We start from the raw sequence: 12,608 nt of genomic DNA on the forward strand, positions 1-12,608 counted from the left end.
TTCAGATGTATGGGTCCTGTGAAGACTATGTCTATGGGTGGCTACAGGTACTATGTAACATTCATTGATGTACCACACGAGAAAAGTGTGGGTATATTTCATGAAGGTGAAGAGTGAAGTGTTCACTCATTTTCATAATTTCAGAGTTATGGTTGAAAAACAGACAGGAAGGCATGTGAAGTGCCTAAGGACAGATGGAGGAGGAGAATGCTTCTCCAATGAGTTCTCTGAATTCTTGCGAAAGAATGGCATTCACAGCAGACAATTTATATGTAGATACACTCCGCAGCAAAATGGAGTTGCTGAGTGGAAAAATAGGCACATTACAGAGATAGCACGAGCATTGATGGTGGCAAAGAAGAATATGCCACATAGCTATTCGGCTGAGGCTGTGTCTATAGCAGTTTATATCATGAACATGACTCCTATGTTGCAGCCATACATGATGTAACACTTGAGGACAAGTTTATTGGCAAGAAGCCTGATTTGTCTTACTTGAAAGCTTTTCAATGTATTGCATGTGCATGTGCCAGATGAGTTACGTACCAAGCTAGATCCAAAAGTAGAAAAATCTGTGTTTATTGGGTATTTCCTTGAGAGCGCAAAAGGGATATAGATTCTATAATCCTGCTACTACACGTGAATTGATGGTAAGTAGGGATATTGTATTTGATGAGATGAGTAGCTGGTATGCAACTGAAAAAGGTGTTGGGGATGATGTAACTCGAAATGTGGTTGCACAGAATGCAAGTCAGCAATTACAATCATTGAGTGGACTAGGAGAGTCCTCATCCAGTGGTTTCTCTTGATAGACCATGTAGTGGCAAGCTGCATCATAATATTGGTCTTGAAAATGTAGTTGGTACATCACATAAAGGCAAAGAGAAAGTGGTTGAGCCCCTTGGTATGCCTGATATTTCTGTAGGGCAATCTCTTGTTAATGCAGATTATAGTAGCTCAAAGATGAGCCTTGATGATGAGGAGCTCAGGATTCTAGCAATGAGGACACCTGGTTTAAAGAAGGCTATGGAAGCCATGAATACAAAGTTATGAAGATCTGGAAGAGTCAAAAACCTTGTGTAGAGGTTGACTTATGATGGTTATGTTGCACATCACTATACATCTATGGAAAAAGTTGTGCAAGTTGTAGAACCCACATGTTTGATGAGGCTATTGGAAATATATGTTGGAAGAAAGCTATGGATGGGGAGATGGATGCATTGTATGAAAATGAGACTTGGGATTTGGTGCCATTGCCTAAAGAAAAGAAAGATATTTGCTGTAAGTGGGTGTATAAGGTGAAACATAATAGTGATGGTAGCATAAGTAGGTACAAGGCTAGATTAGTAGCTAAAGGATATGTGCAGACACATGGGATTAATGAGGAGACATTTTTCCTAGTTGCAAAGATGGCAAGTGTGGGAGTTGTGATTGCAGTGGCTGCAGCTAAAGGTTGGTTTTTACATAATATTGATATAAAAAATGTGTTCTTGCATGGTGACTTGCAAGAAGAGGTGTATATGGATCAGTCACCAGGTTTTCAGGATACAGGTCACCCAAAGTATGTGTGTAAGCTTCATAAGGCCTTGTATGGGCTAAAGTAAGATCAGGGATTTCACTGACATAAATGAGAACATGTGAACATGTTAATAACATATGTTAATAACACAAAAAATTTTGTGATCACATGTTATATTCACAAAGCTTTCACAAGGGCCTAAAAAATTTATCTTTGTCGGGCATAAAAAATCTTCTTAGGTGGCCACTGACCTGCTATTATGTGAAGATGGTAACATGAGAACGTGTGAATAGCTTATTCCCATGTGTAGCCAAGCTTTTAAGGGGTTCCCAAATGGCAAGTGACCTGTTATTTTGTGAACAGTAACATGAGAACATGTGAATAACTTGTTCACATGTGTTATTATCACAAAAAATCTTATGATCATGTGAATATTAAATCCCTGAACTGTAAGATCCACGAGCATGGCATGACAAGATTGTTGAGTATCTTGTCACTATTGGTTTTCATATGGCAGATGTAGATTACTCTTTGTATGTGCGCAAGAGTGATAAGGGTATTATGATCATCACCATATATGTAGATGATCTTATTGTTGGGGGTGACAACTTGGATGAGATTGAGCATGTGAAAAGTCTTCTCAAAAGGAAGTTTGAGGTGAAGGATTTGGGAGATCTGTGCTACTTTTTGAGAATTGAGGTAATTCGCACACCTGAGGGTATTTGGCTGTCACAGAGATAGTATGTATTGGATATGTTGTCCAAGTATGGGATGGCTGATTATAGGCCAATCTCGATGCCATTAGATCAAAATGGCAAGCTTAGTGTGCGGATCCAGGTTATGTATTGGAGAATCCCACTATGTACAGGAAGATTGTGGGGAGTTTGATCTATGTCACGATTAGCAGGCCTAATTTGAGTTACACTGTTGGCTTAGAGAGCTAGTTTATGCAAGCTCCGCATAAACCACATCTTGACAGTGTGGGACGCACACTTCGATACTTGAGGACCACTGTTGATTATGCATTGTTTTATGCAGCAGGTGTACCATTGGAGCTATATGGGTACACAGATGCAGATTGGGTAGGTAGTATCTCAGACAGGAGATCTACTAGTGGATTTATGTTTTTATTAGGGAGTGCTGTTGTGACATGGAGTAGCAAGAGGAAGCCCACAAATGCCTTGTGGAGTACAGAAAAGAGGAGCTGCAGTGGTAGCATGTGAGGTAGCTTGGTTACACAAGCTGCTGATTCTTCGGCGTTGCATGTGGCTAGAAAGGTTGTCATATATTGTGAAAATCTTAGTAGTATACAGTTGGCCAAGAACCCAATTTTTCATGTGCAGATGAAATACATTGAGGTACATTACCACTTCATCAAAGGAGAGAGTCTTAGCAGACGACATCAACTTGGCCTACGTCAGTACTACATAGGATCAAGTCGCTGACATCTTCATGAAGGCCTTGGGAGAGCTAAGAAGCTTCATAGATTTCGCGATATGCTTAGAGTTCATGAGATAGAGTTGAGCTTGAGAGAGAGTGTTGAGATATCAAGCTCAACATGAGATGACACTCACGAGGCACTTGCATGACCGTTCGACATTTAAATCACTGGCGGGTTTGGTAGCTGGCATCGACATATCTTCACCAGAGATTCTACAACTGGACTACATCGACTAGTCCAAATCTACCCACTCCTCTTAGTGTGTTCACATTATGGACCACTTGTATATAATTTATTATGTGTGTTAGTCACTTTATCTTCTTTGTAGACCTCTTTTGTTGAAGAATGATACAGAAGAGACTCTGCTCCAACAGAGAATGTGGTACAATGAATGTCCTACAAGAGAGTGTTTGTTTCCTGCTACCAAGAGAGTTCTCCCCTTATCTCCTCCTCGGGTGTCCTCCTCCTCGAAGTCCCAACCCTCATCATGTAGATCTAGAGGGAAGATATTCCATCGGGAAAAGGAAGATAGTGCTTAAGAGGATCTTGCCATCCGTCGGGAAAGGGAGAGGGGTGTTGCCTCCATGAGTGCCATCGGAGTTGGCCATGCCTGTAGGAGATGACAGAGGGTGCTGGCAGTGACAGTAGTTGAAGGTGATCAGATGGCATCAATGGTGACGGCTGTCAGAGGACACCGGTGGGTGATGACATTTGGAGGCGTCTGAGAGCATCGACGGTGATGGCGATCAGAGGACACAGGTGGTGACAACGACCGGAGCTGTCAGAAGGCACTAGCGGTTGGAGCTGTCGGAGGCCATGGTGGCAAGCTCTTGGTGGACTGTGGAGGACCTGGCTTCCTATCCACAGGTTGCCCACTAGTCAATTCACCATTTAGGTGAATGCCACAGAAAAAACAAAAAACAGGTGGTTTCTCTGGCAAGCTAGCCTCCGGGCAAAACATTCGGCAAGCCGGCTCCCATGCATACCTTATACAATGATTCTTCTAGGAAAACCTTCTGGAAAGATACATAATAAATAAAAATGATTAAACTAGGCTCCTGGGGGCAACTTCATCCAAGAAGCAAGCTGTGGAAAAATGATCGAACCTAGGCACTTCATCCAGCAAGGTGTTTCTGAGAGCTCTTGGGCACTTCATCCGGCAAGCTATTTCTGAGAGCTCCTGGCACTTCATCCACCAAGCCATCGCTACCTCTATTATCACTGTCGTCCCCCAAGAAAAGCATCCGGTAGGAAGATGAATACCAACAAAAGCAGAAACCAACTAAACAATAATCATCACTGGCCACTTTGTGTGGTTTAAACGTTCGGCATGAAGTCCATAATACAAGATACAAAATGAACCCTGGCCATAGCCAGTACATGCCTATAGCCAAATAAAAAAAATAAAAAACATAGAAGACCGAATCAACCATCATGAGTGGTATGGGACGAGACATTGGTTCTAAGACCTACTAGATGAGTGTGGGATGTGGGATGTGGGCGGCCAACCGAACGACGCCGCGTGATGAGATGCTAGAATTCCACAAGGTCGTCCTCTACGGATGAAGCCTACTGAGACAAAGATCAAGTAACTCAAGCTCCTGTTGTTGCTGACGGAGCTCTATAAAAGTGCGTGCATGTGCATCCTACAAGGTAGCTGGAAAGACAGTCGTCTCCCTACGTATGCAATATAGGCAAGTAGACTACACTCCTAGCTCACCAATGGAATGATAAACACTCCTTTCATCGCTAGGGGATTCAACCCGGTTAGGTGCATGGAAGCTTATCCCTTTCGGGAAAGAATGCTATGAACACCACTACCTTGACATAGACTTTATACACACAAGCTCAATCTTGCCATAGCTCATTCACTCATCATCCCACTCATTCATATATCCAATACAAGAAGAAAGCTAAGCTAATGCACACACAAGCTCACTCATAAGCACACAAGCTCAAAGCACACTTCATTCTCAAGCACTTACTTCCCTAGCATGCACACAAACCTTGAAGATTAATGGAACTTGAAATAAACATGCATTCTCATTCACTACTCAAGTAATGCCTTGCCCATGGATAAGCTACAAGCTATGGAGAAGCTTAAACTTGAATCCACTACCACACAAAGCCTAATAGAGAATCCACAAGCATCAACAAAGAAGCATGCACACTAGAGGATAGAGATGAGAAGAGAGAAAAACATCATCTCATTGCATTGAATTCGAAGAGCATTGCTCATACAATAGTGTAGATGGGGAGAGAGAAGAGCTTGCACCTCTATGAACAAGAGGGAGAGCTAGTCTCAAGAGAGCTCAAGCATGAGTTTAGCCCAATGTGTCCATGAGCGCTCAAATGAGCCACTATTTATACTAAAACTCCTAAAACTCCCAAAACTTCCCATGTGGGATTATTCTCAAGCCCACTCCCACATTCACCTACAACTTGGAACTCTTTACAAGAGCCCTAAATAAGAATGTGAAGTCTCTTGTTTTCCTGCTTCCATCTTTGTGTTGCATCCTTGCCTTGATCACCACTCGTCATGCAACACATGCACGTCCAAGATGTCGGAGGGCACTGGTAGTGATGGCAGTCAGAGATGTCGAAGGGAGCCGGTGGTGAGATGACGGTCGGAGGGCACTATTGATGGTGACGGTGGTCAGAGGGCACTGGCGGTGACGATACTCCAAGCTGTCAGAGGGAATTGACAAAGAAAATTTATCTTAAGCTGCCACTAGGATGGGGCGTGGCTTCGCTAAGGGAAGTATACCCACCAACGACCTCACTAGCTAGACATGCAAGACCTATGCTCTACACTATCTACCGTGCTCTCCGACCACCACCTAGCACCACAGTATCTCTGTAGGCCTCTCACACCACCACACCCACCAACTAACCACTCACTTACCTCGCTCAGAGAGATAGACCAAACATCACAAGAGCACAAAACTGTATACCAAACTGTAGACAAGAATGATAGAAGAGAGACTGTGCTCCAACATAGAGAATGTCATACACCAGAGAATGTGCTCCCTACCGACCGAATGGACTAGAGTGAAGGTGATACAAGAGAGAGCCCCTCTATGAGAATTGTTAAAAAACGAGTAGAGGGAGAGGAGACACACACACACAGGAGCAAACCCTAATGTATATTGCAAAGCCTAACCATAGAGGGAAGCCATCTCCCTTCTCACACAATGCATAAAGCCATAATCCATAATACACACAACACACTATGAGTTGTGTCCACACACATCTAACCCTAGATAATGTCCACACACTATGACCAGCTGGACGAGGTCATTTATGTCTCACACATGTTCCTACCTAACATGCCTGCACATAGCATAGTTGGCTCACACTGACATCGAGCTTGAATCTCAACAGCCCCTCTCAAACTCATGATGTACTGCCATAGATGAAGATGTAGATGAGCTTGGGCTATCACATAACCAATTCCTTCAACCTTTTTCTTTCCTTTATCCACAGCACTACTCCCAGTGCTCACACTCTCATGCCTCAAGCATCCTGACCATGGACGTACAGTGCTACTCTCAGCCTCTGCTGCCCCAGACATAGTAGTAGAACTAGAACTTGGTTGTGGCAAGTTCATAGGCACATCAGCTTCAAGTGACTCAATGACACCCTCATCCTTTGCTTTGTACCAACTAGCAAGCTCATCAAACACACCACATCTCATGAGATAACCACTTGCCTAGTTTGTGGATTGTAACATTTGTATGCCTTACAATCCTGTGCATATCCAACAAATGCATACTTTTCTGCTTTAGGATCCAACTTCCTTCTTCTTTCGTTAGGCACATGTACATAAGGTATGCATCCAAAGACTTTGAGGTGTCCAATGTCTGGCCTAAAACCTATAAGCCGCATCTCTGGCGTACTTCCATGTATGGCTGCTGTAAGTGCCTTATTGAGTATATACACTGCAGTAGCACATGCTTCTGCCCAATAATAATCTGGCATGCTCTTTTCATTGAGCATCGCCCTAGCCACTTCACAAATGACTCTATTCTTTCTCTTAGCCACACCTGCAAGTCAATTGCCTTCTTATTCCATGCTTTCTTAAGAAATGCTCAAAAGCATCTGAGGTGTATTCACCACCTCCATCTGTCCTCAAACATTTAATCCAAGAACCATATTGCTTCTCCGCAAAAGCTTTGAAATCCATAAACTTTTCCAACACTTCACTTTTCTCTCTAACAAAGTATATCCATGTCTGAAATCATCAATGAATGTCACATAATATAAACTGCCTTTAATAGATGGGTTTTGTGCAGGACCCCATACATCGCTATGTACTATCTCAAGTGGCCTGCTACTCATGTTGCCTTCTCTAGGAAACCGCAACCTCGCCTGCTTTCCAAACTGACAGGCTTCACAAACATGCATATTCCCATCATACTTGAATCTAGGCAACCCACTAACAATGCCTCTTGCCTGCATGTTCTTTAACCTTTGTATATTGACATGTCCAGTTCTCTTATGCCACATATCAATGTCCTGTGTACCACATTTCTGCTTTGAGAGAACATGGCTGATTTTAACTCAGGAATCCCAGCATCCAGCTTACACAACTTGCCTTGGGCAATGACTCTACATCCATGTTTGAAATCCTTAACGAAGCAACCATGCTCGTTGAAACAAACCTGTAATCCCTGTTCCACCATTTGACCAACTGAGGCCAAGCTTTTTGTGATAGAAGGCACATACAATACATCTGACAGATTTTGTTTGACCATTGTGCATAACCAATGGTACACTTCCAACATGTGTAATGGCATGCTGAGTATCATCTCCTATTTCCACATAGCCTTTTACATCCATAGGCTTCATATGCTCAAACCATTCACCATGACAAGTCATATGGTTTGATGCTCCAGAGTCCATATACCAAGTGTCATCATTTTTAGCATTTGTCATCATAGATCCCACAACATGTTTCATGGCAAATAAGTGATTTGCGCTGCCATCATTGCTGCTTGATGCATAATTTCCACCACCACGTTGTGCATAATGTCCACGATGTTGTGCTCTACCTCCTCTCAAATCATTCTGTTTGCGGAAACAATCACGTGCCATATGACCAAATTTTCCACAATAATGGCATTCCACATCTTGCATAGATGTTTGTTGGCCTTGCTAACGTCCTCTACCATGAGGATTACCTCTGCCTCTCTGAGGTGTATATCCACGACCACCTCTAGCACCATATGAAGGCTGAAAATTGTGTTGTGATGACCTGTCCTGACATCCACGACCATTACCATGGCCATGTGATGCGAATCTCCCCCTACCTCTAAAGCCTCTTTGCGAATAGAAAGCCTGATTTCTTCCATTATCATTATGGCTAGTAGATGCATCCTGAAAGGAATCACTGAGTTTGATTTCCTCAACAAGCAAGAGTGAAACCACCTCATCAAAGTCTGGTAAACCTATACTCCGAACCGAGATGGATGTATCAAAAGATTTATATTCCTTGCCAAGACCACGCAAGGTAATGTCTACCAAATCATCATCAGGCATGGGGGCATTGATTGTTGCCAATGCATCTGCATACTTCTTAATCTCTTGTACATAATCATGGATGCTCCTTCTATTCCGCTTCACATTATGTATCTGTTGTCACAACTGAGACTTGCGAGCACTCGTGTCTATATCAAACAACTTCACCAATGTATCCCATGCATCCTTGGGATTCTCATCATCATGTATGTGTATGAGCATAACATCCGAAATACATATAGACAGATAATGCAACACTTTGAATGCTCTTTTTGACCATTGCTTGTGAGCTATAACCTGCTGCTATGTAGGTTGTCAGGGTAGTTCCGGCTCTGGTTCAGCACCTATAATGAGATTCCAAAAACCTTTTCCCTTCAGAAAACTTTTGATCCTGTACTTTCATGCCTGGAAGTTCTTCCTATCCAGCTTTTCACCAACAATTTGTACTAGATTATCCGACATATTGCTCAATGCAAATACACCTTCCGTACACGTCCAAATCTATAAACAAGCCTTCATCAGCTCAACAACACTCCAATGAGGGTTCTAGATACTCCAAAGTAGTCAACAAACTTCAATTTTGATGTAGAAAATCAACCTGTATGCATCCAAAATGAACTGGCTCACTCAGTCCAAGATACCCTATTTTGATGCGCTTTGCAAGGCTCCAAATTGTAATGTAGTGGTTCAATCAAGTATGGAAAACTTGCATTAACACCTAAACAACCTCAATGTTGAGTATCAACACCAACCAACATGCGTACATATCAATTTTGTCAAACCCCCTTCTCTGTTTTGAGAAAAACCAGAAAAACTATTAAAACCAGTAGTAAATTTGCTCTAATTTCTTCAATCCTTGTCCAAATTGAGCAACCAGGCATTCATTAGCTTAGCAATGATGTCCACTAACTCCATGTAAAAGGAATTAGTCCAATTGTTTAAGACCAATAAGTAATTGATCGATTAATCACACTCTATTTCTCTGCAACCAGTTTAATCAGCTCATTTCCAGCTCCATAGATGATAATTTCTCAATCCAATCATATAGCCTCCTTCTCAGGTGTATGTATTAGCCAATTGCTAAACCAATTTTGAAGTTAATCAAGCACAAGAGTTGAATTGGAGCCTCCACTCAGTAAAATAGTGAAAAACTACCCTGTTTCTCTGTCCAGCCTGCGCCGCCTGCTCCTGAGGGATTTAGGAAGGTTTGTAGAGCTAATTGATGATGTAATTAAGTACCCAACACACCTAGGCAAGTGTGCAATCCATCAATGCTTTGATTTTTGCCAAAAACATGCTCCAATCTCATCAAAATTTGGCTTCCTTTTCTCTATTTTGTGAGAGCTCAAAAACCAGTAAATTTCACACATTCAAATGAATCAAAATTGCTCCAAAATCAGTGTAGGGCATGCATATGAGTTACCAATATATTCTTTCTTGTCAAATACATGTGTCTGCGAGATTTACATCTATTTTACCATACATCACCGCTTCCAAGCTCCAATGGAAAGCTTCCAAAAAACCAAAATTTTTCTTTGCTTTGGGTTGCCCTAATTTGCTTTGTTTCTGCCTGAATCACCTGCGATCCGCTCAAGGATGTTTAGAATACCTTACCCGGTAGGCCAAGCTCTCAGATCTGATAGTAATTGGTGTGCTCCAACAAGCTTCACAGCATCAATGGCAAGCTTCACAGCTTTTCTTCACAGCTTCTTCTCCCTCTTCTCTCACTCACTCATAAACCCTAATAGAGAGCACCAGGCTCTGATACCATGTTGAAAAACAGGTAGAGGGAGAGGAGACACACACACAGGAGAAAACCCTAATGTATATTACAAACCCTAACCATAGAGAGAAGCCATCTCCCTTCTCACACAATGCATAAAGCCATAATCCATAATACACACAACACACTATGAGTTGTGTCCACATCTAACCCTAGCTCATGTCCACACACTATGACTAGCTGGACGCAGTCATTTATGTCTCACACATGTTCCTACCTAGCATGCCAGCACATAGCATAGCTGGCGCACACTGACATCGAGCTTGAATCTCAACAAGAATGTGCTATAAGAATATCCTACAAGAGAGTCTCCCCATCCCCTACCGAGAGAGTGCTCCCCTTATCTCCTCCTTGGGTGTCCTCCTCCTCGAAGTCCCAACCCTCATCATGTAGTGTAGAGGGAAGATCTTCTGTTGAGAAAAGGAAGATGGCGCTCAAGAGGGTCTCACCATACCTCAGGAAAGAGAGAGGAGTGTTGCCTCCATGAGTTCCATTAGAGTAGGCCATGCACATCGGAGATGTCAAAGGGCATCGGGGCTGTGATAGCAGTCACAGATTTCAGAGGGGACACCGATGGCGATGGCAGTCAGAGGGCACCGATATGGTGATGGTGGCTGGAGCGGTTGGCAGTCGGAGGACACCGTTGGTGACGACGATCAAAAATGTCTAAGGGCACCAGTGGTAACGATGATCGGAGCGGCTGGAGGGCATTGGCGGTGACGGTGGTGGTCGGAGCGATCGGAGATGTCGGAGGTGATGGTGGGAAGCTCTTGGTGGAGTGTGGAGGACCTGGCTTCCCATCCACATATATTATCCGTAAATCAATTTGTATATTATTGGATAATATATATTTCTTTATCAACATCAACTCTAAGATATGTAAAAGTCCAATGTATATGTAGATTATATGTCTCAAATCTAACTTTTATGATACTTACATGCACTAAACTTCAAACTTTCATTTTCAAATACACTTTTTCAAATATATATGTAGATTTTAAATCTAACTTTTATGATACTCCATCTTACAGGCACAAAAAACTCAAACTCTCATTTTGGAATGCATTTTTTCAAATGCCCGTGTCCAAAAAGAGTTTCAATTGAGAGAATACTTTTAAGAAAACTCAAGATGTACCATATAGAGGATTGGTGTAGACTATTCTCATCGATATGTACACAAGATTAAGTAATGTTAAAACAAAAACTAGATAAATTTCTAAAAGCTTATAAAACCAAATAATATGAACTTACATTGGGCATAGCTTCATAGTTCAAAGTGACACCCTGTTGTCGTAACCATTCAAATGTGGCCGAGATCCAATTGCGATAAGCAAAGTTGTACTCCTCACAAGAAGGAGAACGGCCCACCATACACACATTAAAATAGAAAAAATTATGTAAGATTTATTTCTTTGGAAACCAAAGTTTTGAATACAAAATGTTAAGAGTTCAAATACTTACAAACTGAGCAAGGAAAGATGGCCTTTCACCCGATCCAAGATGAGAAGCCCCTCTTTTATGCATGCGTACACTCGGACTACTTCTCTTTGTTGGTTGAATAGATCAAGATTTTCTTGGTACGCCTTTTTGGCCTTCTTCCAATCCTTTTCTGATTCTCTTCGCAGCTTGATGCCATGAGAAAACCTTTGGACATCTTTTGGGCCTTTTGATAATGACCTTCATTAGCAACATGGACCAATAGGAAGAGAGGGGCCAATGTGCACATTTGGTCTCCTCCAAAAGTAGGGGGCAACTAGGCTTGTCTCCCTCATTACTACATTTGTGGGGTTCAAAAAGTAGGGAGTGGCCTTCATAAATTAGGGAGGTGGAGTGCAAAAAGTAGGAGGGTGCCATAAAGCAAGAGGGGGTAGCTTCTAAAAAGTAGAGGGCTCCACCAATTTCAGCCCCATCATTCTCGTGAGTCAAAAACCCTAAAAAATAGGATTTTCAAAAAAAATTCAAAAGTGCATTTTTTCCTCTCAAACCCCAACCCAAACCATATTATATCAAAATACTTATTTTTTCACCTCAGATTTCTCTCCCTACACATTATTCTTCTCTCCAACATCATCCTCTTCACATCTCCATAACTCATTCTCTCTCTATTGTGCAACCTTCTCTCTCTCTCTCTCTCTCTCTCTCTCTCTCTCTCTCTCTCTCTATATATATATATATATATATATATATTGTAAGTAGATCTTCAACCTATCTCTCTACTATGCATCCTCTCTCTCTCTCTCTCTCTCTCTCTCTCTCTCTCTCTCTCTCTATTGTGCTCAGATTTACAATGTTCTCTATCTTTATCATGCACGCGTGCACATATTCGAATATCCTCACACCCACAT

The sequence above is a fragment of the Cibotium barometz genome, chromosome 46, assembly GCF_041138505.1.
Source record: "Cibotium barometz isolate CiBa-2024 chromosome 46, ASM4113850v1, whole genome shotgun sequence".
NCBI classification, from domain to species: domain Eukaryota; kingdom Viridiplantae; phylum Streptophyta; class Polypodiopsida; order Cyatheales; family Cibotiaceae; genus Cibotium; species Cibotium barometz.